This window comes from Capra hircus, chromosome 19 (genome assembly GCF_001704415.2).
Source record: "Capra hircus breed San Clemente chromosome 19, ASM170441v1, whole genome shotgun sequence".
Lineage (NCBI taxonomy): Eukaryota > Metazoa > Chordata > Mammalia > Artiodactyla > Bovidae > Capra > Capra hircus.
Window position 1 is genome coordinate 60,842,045 of NC_030826.1, and position 11,888 is coordinate 60,853,932.

At 49.6% G+C, this 11,888-nt stretch overlaps 1 long non-coding RNA gene across 1 annotated transcript in view; it reads right to left on the minus strand.

Annotated features, from left to right (window-relative positions):
- The window catches only part of LOC102170088, a 68,456-nt gene extending 57,453 nt beyond the window's left edge, over positions 1–11,003 (minus strand). Inside the window, exon 1 of the long non-coding RNA XR_001296933.2 lies at positions 9,944–11,003. This is a non-coding gene — a long non-coding RNA (uncharacterized LOC102170088). The remainder of the gene's footprint in view (positions 1–9,943) is intronic.

An 11,888-nucleotide genomic window follows, 5' to 3' on the forward strand; every position in this document is an offset into this window, starting at 1 on the left:
AGTAACACCATGATTCGGCCCGAATCCTCAGTGTTACTTTGAGGAATGTCACTCATGAATGAGATGAGAGTTTTCAGAAGGTTGCAGCCACTGACATTTTTTGGTCCCAAATGACACCGACTCTGCCTGCATAAAATACTGGTCCTGGCAGGAAGTGCCAGCGGCTCCTCACCACTTAAGAATGAAAATAAGCAGGAAACAGGAAACCACGTCTATTTTTCACTACAAGTCGGCCAGACTCCCACACCTGTGCTGTGCATTTCCTCTGCTGGGCGTCATAAAGGGCAGCAAGAGAGTAACACTTGCCTCCTCTGCTTCTGCCAAGAAGCTGTCTCCCTGCTGGGCAGTGTCTGTGAGGAGAAGCAGGGGAGCGCAGCTGAGACCGCGCGGGGAAAGTCTCCATCCCCCAGCCCTGATCCCTCGAGAGAGTCACTGAGCAGCCGGCCCTCCCAGGGATGCTGAGGGCTCCTGGCAGTGGCTCTGGGGACAAAGTAGCATTTAATGAAACACCCCATCCAGGACACAACTGAGTCCCAAGGCAGAACAAGTTGCTGCTGGAAATTATCCTGTGATGAGATGATACGGAAGGAAGCGCTCGGCCCTGAGAGCCACTGGCCGCGTTCCCTGCTTCTCACTCGCCAGGCTGGATAAGGTTTGCCTTCAAAAGATGATCGCCCACGATTCCTTCAGGAAGGTTCTTTATCCCAGGGAGCCTCTTCTTGAGAACGGCTGGACTGTGAATACCTGTTCTAAGTTAGACGGCTCTTTCAGCTCCATGTAAATTACTATCATCGTGCTGGCTTCCTTAATGACGCACCTTGGGAGGCCAGAACGTCTCTGAGGTGCAGGGCCTTAATGAGGAGCTTCGTCCGAGAGATATAATTTGAGCCGTCTGCCGTGAGGCGGTCCCGACTGAGCCGGGCGCGGTCCCGCTGGCGCTGAACTCCCCCTGCCCCTGAGGAGCACTCAGCTCGGTTCTCTCCCTTTTCCTCACGGCCCGGGCACTGACGTGTCTTTCTGCTTGGAGCTGCCCGTCTGGTCTTCACGTAGGAATAGCATCATAGTTGAACACGAATAGGCAAGTTGGAGACGCGCCCTCCTTCATATTCACAGGGGAACAAATGTGACCATCAGTTTGTCTAGCTGAGGACCAAGTTGCTTTGTGTTTTTAATCTTTTTCTTGTATTGGAGTAGAGTGGATTCACTCTGCTGTGTTAGCAGCTGATGCCCAGGAAAGGGACTCAGTCGTATACACACATACACACACGTATGTGTATTCGTCTTCACTGTTTACTGTAGGCCCCTGAGTAGGGTCCCTGTGCCGTGCAGCGGGTCCTCGCTGTTCATCTACTTTATACGTGGGAGTGAAAAAGTGGGCTTAGAGCTCAACATTCAGAAAGCGAAGATCATGGCACCCGGTCCCATCACTTCATGGGAAGTTGATGGGGAAACAGTGGAAACAGGGTCAGACTTTATTTTGGGGGCTCCAAAATCACTGCAGATGGTGACTGCAGCCATGAAATCAAAAGACGCTTACTCCTTGGAAGAAAAGTTATGACCAACCTAGATAGCATATTCAAAAGCAGAGACATTACTTTGCCGACTAAGGTCCGTCTAGTCAAGGCTATGGTTTTTCCAGTGGTCAGGTATGGATGTGAGAGTTGGACTGTGAAGAAGGCCGAGCACTGAAGAATTGATGCTTTTGAACTGTGGTGTTGGAGAAGACTCTTGAGAGTCCCTTGGACTGCAAGGAGATCCAACCAGTCCATTCTGAAGGAGATCAGCCCTGGGATTTCTTTGGAAGGAATGATGCTAAAGCTGAAACTCCAGTACTTTGGCCACCTCATGCGAAGAGTTGACTCATTGGAAAAGACTCTGATGCTGGGAGGGATTGGGGGCAGGAGGAGAAGGGGATGACAGAGGCTGAGATGGCTGGATGGCATCACAGACTCGATGGACGTGAGTCTGAGTGAACTCCGGGAGCTGGTGATGGATAGGGAAGCCTGGCGTGCTGCGATTCATGGGGTCGCAAACAGTCGGACACGACTGAGCAACTGAACTGAACTGAGAGTGTGCACCGGCTAATCCCAGACTCCAATTTCATCCTTGCCCTCCCCACGCTTGCCCTGTTGGGTAACCGTAAGTTTGTTCTCTATGTCTGTGAGTCTTTTTCTGTTTCATCAATGAGTTCATTTGCATCATTTTTTTAGATTCCACCCATAGGTGGTATCATATGATATTTGTCTTTATCTCGCTGACTTCACTCAGCGTGACAACCTCTAAGCCTGTCTCTGTTGCTGCAAGTGGCATTATTCCGTGCTCTCTACGGCTGAGGAACATTCCAGTGTCTGCATGGACCACGCTGCCTTTATCCATTCCTCTGCTGACGGCCGCTGAGGCTGCTGCCGTGTCTTGGGTACTGTAGCCAGTGCTGCAGTGAGCGCTGGGGCGCGTGTGCCTTTCGCATGATAGTTTTCCCCAGGTGCCTGCTGAGGAGCGAGACTGCTGGGTCCTGCGGCAACTCTCGCTCTAGTTTTGTAAGGACCTGCCATGCTGCTCCCCATAGTCACTGCACCAACGCACGTTCCCCGCAGCAGCGCAGACGGACTCCCCTTTCTCGACGCCCTGCCCAGCGTTTGCTCTTTCTGGACTTTTGAATGACGGCCACTCCGACCAGGGTCAGGTGGGAGCTCACTGGACTCGCAGCGGCATCGAAGCTCAGCCCTCTCATTCCCGCCCCACGTCCCCGCCTCCTTCACAGGTGAGCCCCTAGAAGCGCACACCAAGGGACCTGGTCACACGCATCTCCATCCAGGAGCCAACCCTGGCGTCCTGGCAATCCGCCGGCCTTCTAGTACAGCCCCCTCCAACCGGGACTCACTCTCAGGTGTGACTTCTCTGAGTGTCTGCTTAAAACGGAGAATTTAGCGTCTGGAAAGTGAACAGCCAGGGCCTTCAGGAAAGTCTGCCAGCCGTCCTTTGCAGTTTGTCAAAATCACATCACCTCCACCCTTCCCTCCGGCCAGTCTCTCTTTATGTCTCCCTGTCTCCACTGAAGCTGCAAATGCCACGTCTTCACAGTGAAGGTTTGTTTATTCAGGACGATGTACACCCAAAACAAAATCTCTCGTGAGTGGTTTTCTGCTCGCTTATCACTCCCCTGCCTGCTGACCTCAAATCTCAGACCAAAGGAAATGAGGGACAACAGGTCACGGGCAAAGCCGAGCGTAGACCTCAACGGCGGTCCCCGGGCTGGATGGGCCTGTCCTCACTCCCGCCGTCCTACTAATTGCCAGGTCTCTGCTCCTGTGGACTCACTGGCATGTGGGTCTGGTCTGGTCTTGATTTAAGAGGAGGAAATAAGTCACAAATCTTTATGGGCAAAGATAATTGCCATAGGCCGTGTTTTCCCTACCCAGAGTCTGCTCCTCATCGGCACTGGACTTCATCCCCCAGAGCGGGCGTCCGGGCCCTGGGCCTCGTGGCTTTCAATGCGGCCATTGGCGAGACTTTGATTTCCTCCTCCTCCACCTCCTGCTACAGAGTTCCCGGGGCTTAAAGAAGCGTCCCTTAACTCTGCTCAGTGTTATGTGGCGGCCTTGGTGGGAGGGGAGTTTGGCAGAGAATGGATCCGTGTATGGTAGGTCTGAGTAGCTCTGCTCTGCACCTGAAACCATCACCACATTGTCAATCGGCTCCGTGACAGTGAAAGCGTTCGTCGGGCTCAGTCCTGTCTGACTCTTTGCAACTGCGTGGACTCTAGCCTCCGTGCACGGGACTCTCCAGGCAAGAACACTGGACTGGGCTGTCATTTCCTTCTCCAGGGGATCTTCCCGACCCAGGGGTTGAACCTGGGTCTCCTGCATTGCAGGCAGATTCTTTACCTTCTGAGCCACCAGGGAAGCCCAGTTGGCTAGAATCCAATATAAAATAAAAAGTTTAAAAAATAAAGAAATAAAAAATAAAAGAAGTTTCCCTTTAGAGAAACAACTCCCAATTGTCCAGAGAAAGGATTGTGTACTTGTCCATTGTCCATAGACAGAGGAGTCTGGCAGGCTGCAGCCCATAGTGTCCCAAAGAGTCAGACACAACTGAGCAACTTAGCCCACATGCACTGTCTAATTTTTCAGTTCATAAATGGATGCATGAATTGGCCTGTTATTTCTAAATCTACTTATGCTGTGAACTGGTCTAGGGCTCACGCACGACTCGGAAGTTGTTTAGGGAGACCACGACAGCTGCTGAAGAAGCTGAGGGTGGGGAAGGTCTAGCTACTCTCTCGTAAGCTCCCTGTCGGGGTGTAAGGAAAAAGAACCTCAGACCGAATTCTTCCCATCACGTGGACATTTATTCAACAAACGTCTCTTGGCAAGCAGACACAAAATAGTTCATGCAATCAGTTCTGTAGACACAAATAAAGCCCCAGCTCCATGTCTCTTGGGCGTGATGAACAGTTCATTTATTAGAAAGGTTTGGTCAGGACAGACACAACTCTAGAAGCAGGATTCATCTCTCTCTGCTGGACTCAGGCCTCTGGAAATGTTCCGGTGTCAGGGGCTGAACACGAGATTGCTCACTCTGAGCGGACAGGCGGCAGCCTTGCAAGACTTTCCTAGCCTGGTCTCGGAAGATAAGGGCGTCTTCAAAGCACTTTGTTGTTGTCATTATTTAGCTGCTCAGCCGTGTCCAATTCTTTGCGACCCCATGAACTGTAGCCCACCAGGCTCCTCTGCCCATGGGGTTTTTCCAGGCAAGAACACTGGAGTGGGTTGCCATCTCCTGCTCCTCGAGATCTTCCTGACCCCTGGGGTCAAACCCTTATCTCCTGTATCTGCTGCATGGCAGGCAGATTTTTTAAGCTGAGCCATCAAGACGAGGGTGCTTATATGCATATACACTGGCATTAAGAAATGGATTCCTTTATAAAGGAACCAGCTGGTTGAGTCTGGCTTTGAGTTGTCTGAAGTAAAAGTTCTAAGAAGTCTCTTCTGTTGACAAACATGAGCACTTATTTGTCTTTTTTTAGTAAGACTCAAGCAGGCCTTGATGTAGGGCTGGCAGGTTGAAACATTATGATTCCATCCATCATGTTCATAATTCATGCATTCGCATCTCTAAGGAACCAGATCAGAATAAACAAACTCCTGGCACTTTCTCAAATTTTGGTCTCTGTCATCTATGTCTTAATGATTTCCAGAAGAGGCAGTGGAAAAAAGCAGCAGTGGTTCACCCGGGGTCAGCTTCCAAGCGACTGACTGAGGCTAGCGTCAGAATCATCTTCAAAGACATCCTCAGAAGGGAGAGGCGTGTGGGCGTGTAACGAGCAATCCCCTTATCCCGAAAGGGTGCAAGACACTCCACAGAGACACTTACAATCCAGCGCTTCGGATTTTCCTTTCTTTCTTCTGTGGCTTTGCTGTTTAATCTTGTTAGGAAGGTACCCCAGCTTGTTCCACTGAAGTGAACGTCAGCATGGCCTTTGGAATAACAAGACTCAGAAGTGTATCTGTACCATCTCTTGTTGGGAAACCAGGAAAAGCGGTCCTGGAGGATCATTCGCTGCCACAGATGTTTTCTTCTCACAGGTCTGGTTGCCCAGTTGTTTTATTTACAAATGAGAGATTAGCCGGCAGGAAGAGCAGAGTGAACGTGGACGTGAGGGTCACTCAGTTGTGTCTGACTCTTTGCAACCCCATGGACTATTTCTCTAGGCCAGAATACTGGAGTGGGTAGCCTATCCCCTGTCCAGCAGATCTTCCCAACCCAGGAATTGAACCGGGGTCTCCTGCACTGCAGGAGGATTCTCTACCAGCTGAGCCACCAAGGAAGCCCAGGAAGGGCAAAGCCCTAGCTTTTCAAAGGTGCAGATTTTAGGGCAAAACTGCAAACCAGCCAAGTGTAGGGGCAGAACTAGGGACCAGAATGCAATTCTGATAATCTGACTCCTCCTCACTCCTTAGAGTCCAGGGTATTGTGGTTTCTCCTGGAAGCAAATAAGACAAGGTCAAAAGAATAATCCGGAGGCAAAGTCTGCTGAAAGTGGCTAAATGCAGAGCTCCATAGAAGACCACACAGTATCGGGGACTATGCAAGAGAAAAAGCTACCAGGAGTTCCCAAGTGGTCCAGCGGTGAAGACTTTGAGCTACCAGTGCAGGGGCTCAGGCTCCATCCCTGGTGGGGAACTAAGACCTCACGTGCTGCGTAGTGACGCCAAAAACGGAAAAAGCTACCAGACTTGCCACCATTTATTGGGGAAATCAAGTCTATTCACTCGGTGAAACGTTACGGGAAGAACACGGAGTAACAGGCCAGCAGGAGAAAGGAAGCCAGCCATAAATGCTGAGGGTGCAAGTGGTGAAAGATTGAGCAGAATTGGAAGGGGCTGTTTCTCGCAAAAAGAGCTTGATTTTATATCAGGGAACCCCCACATCCTCATTAGCAATGTTGACTTGGTGACAGTTATGTATTAAAAGAATTAGGGCTTCCCCGGCAGCTCGGTGGTAAAGAACCCAGCTACCAAGGCAAGAGATGCATGCAGGAGACGGGGGTTCAGTCCCCGGGCCGGGAAGATCCCCGGGAGCAGGAAATGCAGCCCACTCCAGTGTTCTTGCCTGGAGAAGCCCATGGGCTGAGGAGCCTGGCGGGCTACAGTCCATGGGTTCGAAAAGAGTCAGACACGACTGAACACACACTTACATATAAATTAATTAGTGTCAGCCCAGAAACAAAAGCGTGAATGTGTGGGCATATAAAGTAGGATGTAGCATTGTCAAAGTGAGGGGGAAAGGCGGGCATTTAACAATTGTGTAGAGATTTTCCATTTTGTGAAAGGAGTGAGGTCTCTCCCACATATACAAAAATGAATCCCAGCTGGATTAAACAATCAGAGACAAACCACAAGCTACAGAAGAATTAGAAAAAATGGACGAAATATTTTTGTAGGTTTAAGGATGAGGAAGACTTCACAATGAGGACATAAAACTGAGAAGGTCAAAATGAGAGACTCCGACTGACCAGACAGCAGCAGCATGGGACACCCCCACACGGAGGGCGTCCCAGAGTCAGAGACGCCAACACAGTCAGACCCCAGCATCGGACACCCGCACATGGAGGGCGGCCCAGAGTCAGAGATGCCAACACAGACGCCAGTATCGGACACCCACACACGGAGGGCGGCCCAGAGTCAGAGATGCCAACACAGTCAGACCCCAGCATGGGACACCGACACACGGAGGGCGGCCCAGAGTCAGAGATGCCAACACAGTCAGACCCCAGCATCGTACACCCACACACGGAGGGCGGCCCAGAGTCACGGACGCCAACACAGTCAGACCCCAGCATGGGACACCGACACACGGAGGGCGGCCCAGAGTCAGAGACGCCAACACAGTCAGAACCCAGCAAACCGATAACATCCTGAAAAGAAAAGTCTCCAGCAAAGAGAAAGAGGCGCTATCCAGAATGCCGTGTTTATTACAAATTGACAAGAGATGGGCGAACATGGCACAGGAAACTAGCAGACAGTGAGAGCAGCTGAAGGGCGAGACGCGGCGGCAGCAAAGGAACCCGAACCACGAGCACACGCAAATGCGCTAAACTCCGTCTAAACTCTAGAAGGACAAAAATGGTCACAGCAAGTATTTTCATATTGATAATATCCCCTGCTAGCAAGAAGGCAAGATCAAAGACGCTGCCACACACTCTTGATATGACTGTAACCCCATAAATATTAACTCATTAATGCCCACATCTCCGGAATCAGAAATTCCATTTCTAAGAGTCTACCCTCCGAAAATATCAGTACTACCAAGAAAAGTTCATTAAAAAAAAAAAGTGCAGTAGCCTGTTGCCAAGGTACAGAAGCAACTTAAGTGTCCATCAACAGATGAACAAATAAAGAAGATATGGTATACCACGGGCTTCCCAGGAGGCACTGGCGGTAGAGAACCTGTCTGCCCATGCAGGAGACCTAAGAGGCGAGGGTTCGGGAGCCCTGGGTTGGGAAGATCCCATGGAGGAGGGCATGGAAACCCACTCTGGTATTCTTGCCTGGAGAATCCCATGGACAGAGGAGCCTGACGGGCTATATAGTCCACAGGGTCACAAAGAGTCAGACACAACTGAAGTGACTTAGCATACACACTTGCACACACACATACATGGGCAATAGACTGCTGCTGCTGCTGAGTCGCTTCAGTCGCGTCCGACTCTGTGTGACCCCATGGACTGCAGCCCACCAGGCTCCTCTGTCCCTGGGATTCTCCAGGCAAGAACACTGGAGTGGGCTGCCATTGCCTTCTCCGAATAGAATACTACTCAGCTATAAAAAAGAACAATTTTATTTCCATCTGCAGCAACATGGATAGACTTAGAAGGCATTATGCTGAGTGAGACGAGTCAGGCAGAGAGAGACAAGTGCTGTACGATATCACCTAAATGTGGAAGATAATAAACACAACAAATGAGCAAATATAACAAAAAAGAAGCAGACTCACAAATATGGAAAGCAAACTAGTAGTTCCCAGTGGATTGGAGGAGGGGCAATGTAGCGATGGGGAGAGGGTACAAGCAATCGGTACAAGACGGGCTCAAGGCTGTACTGTTCAACATGGGGGATATGATCAATACTGTGAAATAACTAAACGAACTATAATCTTTAGAAATTGTATAAAAAATTAAAATAAAAAATAATTAAAAAAAATGAGAAACATCCAAAGGTAGGATTCTTGGTTAAAAGGTAGGAAGATTTTTAAGTCCTCTATTTTAAACTGGCCCATTTCAAAAAATACTCTGTGCATGTTCTACACAGGACTCAGGATAAAAATAATTAAACTACCCTATAACTATTCATTCAGTGATATTAGAGTTCCACTGTGGTCTGTAGGCCATGCCCAGCCTGGGCCTGACGGTCATTACGGAATAAGCAAAACTTTCCCAGCCTTGATCAAACACCCAACTCTAATGAAAGAAATAACTTCAGCTATTTATGAGCGTATGAGACTTAATCCTAAGGGAAATCAACTCTGAATATTCACTGGAAGGACTGATGCTGAAGCTGAAACTCCAATACTTTGGCCACCTGATACGAAGAGTTGACTCATTGGAAAAGACCCTGATGCTGGGAAAGATTGAGGGCAGGGGGAGAAGGGGACATAGAGGATGACATGGCTGGATGGCACCACTGACTCAGTGGACATGGGTTTGAGCAAGCTCCAGGAGATAGGGAAGGACAGGGAAGTCTGGTGTGCTGCAGCCCATGGGGTCACAGAGAGTCAGACACGACTTAGCAGTGGAACCAGAGCATGAGGCTCTAAGAAGGACCATGCTTTGTCCAATGAAGATGAAGTTAAACCAGCAGTTGGAGAACTGGACGACTTGAGTCAAATCCCCTTGTTGTTCAGTCGCTAAGTCATACCCGACTCTTCTGTGACTCCGTGGACTGCAGCCCGCCAGGCTGACCTACCCATGGGATTTCTCAGGCAAGAACACGGGAGCGGGTTGCCATCTCCTCCTTCATTTCCAAGTCACCTTAAGCAAGCTATTTCACTTCCCTGACCTCCAACAAACACGTTTGCAGAATGAGGATAATAACGCCCGTCCTTCTGAAGGATTCTTGTGAGGATTCAAGACAGGAACTAGGAGATCGAGCTCTATGGAGACCTGGAGTATTATCAGGGCTGAGTCTCTTGTGCAATAAAGTGAAACCTGAAAGATACGCATGACAGCTAACTGCTTCCTTTCAGGAAATGGTTTCTCCTAATTCTTAGAAACACCAGCGACGGTTTACCCCAACCCCGGCACCTGTGTGTCAGCAGCGCCAAGAGTGAGCAGAAAGGACAACCCACCCTGAGCTCTCAGGAACCAGGATTAAGGTTCAGGAAAAGAAGCAAGTGCTTGCTGCTTTGTTTCTGTAGCAAGCTGGGGTTCTGACATACATCTAACCTTCGCATCACCTCCTGAGTTCGTGTGGTGGGTCCTTGAATAGGGTGGGTCCGGAAACGCAGGACACGTCCTTGGGTCCCTCTGCAAAGCCGTGAAAGCCTGGGGCCCATTCTGGGCATGGTGACCTCAGCCCCTGGTCACAGGGTGAGAAAGGGGTGGCTGCCCAGGCTGGCCCAATCAAAGCATCTCTTCTAGACTCTCGCAAAAGGTCAGCCTCTCTGTTGACCGAGGCTGTTACCTTTAACCCTGAACCTGCACTGCAACCCGGCCCTGCCTCACCGCAGAGGGTTTACAGCAGAGGCGAAGCCACGCTCACAGCCTGTCCCGTGGCTCTGGCCCTGGCTTTCCTGTCTCTCCCTCTCCCTCCGTCTCTTCCTCTCTGTCTCTCTGATCAACCTCTTGATAAACACGCACATAAACAGGGGTAGAGAAAGTCACAGAACGTTTATACTTGTTATGAACAACTGTCCCCCATCTCTGTGCAAGTTGAGAAAGCAATAACCATGGTAAGCTTTCTCATGCACACCTCCCGCTCTCCACCAGCGGTTGATATTTTATGAGCCAACAAAACAAGCTTGTGGCTGGACAGAAACAGCGCATGGAAAATAGACTGCTTCCCAGGTCAGAGTTCACCTGGAAGCAACAGAGAACTCTGTGTGCCTTCTCCCGGGCACCAGTGCAAATTGTTGCCGCAGCGAACACATGAGCAGAAGCACGTGACCTGGGGCTCATCAGTCAACACGACAAATGACTTTGAAGAAGACCTGTGTCACCAGGATGGAAAGTCCCCAAACACGTGTTGTGAAACAATGACAACACTTATTCTTGTCATTAACAACAACAATATTATTAACATTGATAACAACAATGTGAACATGCAGAGCCTGGTTCATACAGATATCCTCCCCAAATTCCCTTCCCCACAAAATGTAGCTGAGAAGTGAGTCTGATGGGTGGGGTGAGAGAATGAAAATTTCAGCAAGGGAAAAGTGAAAAAGAAAGAAAGTTCTTATTCCTGGATTGCCACTGACTGTCCTGCTCCTGGTTCTTTCTTCCTCTTAAGTTACATGAGGTAAACCTGGGGAGGCGGAAGAACCATGAAATTAAAAGACGCTTGCTCCTTGGAAGGAAAGGTATGATGAACCTAGACAGTTTATTTAAAACGTAGAGACATCACTTTGCTGACAAAAGTCCCTATAGTCAAAGCTATGGTTTTTCCAGTAGTCACGTACGGATATGAGAGTTGGACCATAAAGAAGGCTGAGTGCCAAACAACTGATGCTTTCAAACTATGGTGCTGGAGAAGACTCTTGAGAGTCCCTTGGACTGCAAGGAGATCAAATCAGTCAATCTTAAAGGAAATCAGTCCTGAATGTTCATTGGAAGGACTGATGCTAAAGCTGAAACTCCAATACTTTGGCCACCTGATGTGAAGAACTGACTCATTTGAAAAGCCCCTGATTCTGGGAAAGATCGAAGGCGGGAGGAGAAGGGGACGACAGAGGATGAGACGGTTGGGTGGCATCACCGACTCAATGGACAGGAGTTTGAGCAGACTCCAGGAGATAGTGAAGGGCAGAGAAGCATGGCGTGCTGCAGTCCATGGGGTTGCAAAGAGTCAGACATGACTTACGGACTGAACGACACCATGAGACACAGATGCAGACATAAGATAGACTGCTGAGGTTGTCTTGAGTGAGGTTCCAACGTTTATAACAGAGGAAGTCTAAATATTTCTGATAGATGTTACGAGTCCCCTTTCTTAATGAGGAAACAGAGGGTTAATGAAGAGAAGGGACTTGGTCCAGGTCAAATGGTTCTCCACCTCTCCCCGCACCACCAGGCTGATCTAACTCAAAGCCTGCGGTCTTTCCACTGAGCTGATGAGCACAGGATGTGTCCAAGCCCATAGCGGTCTGAATTATCTGGGTACACTGTCTCGTTG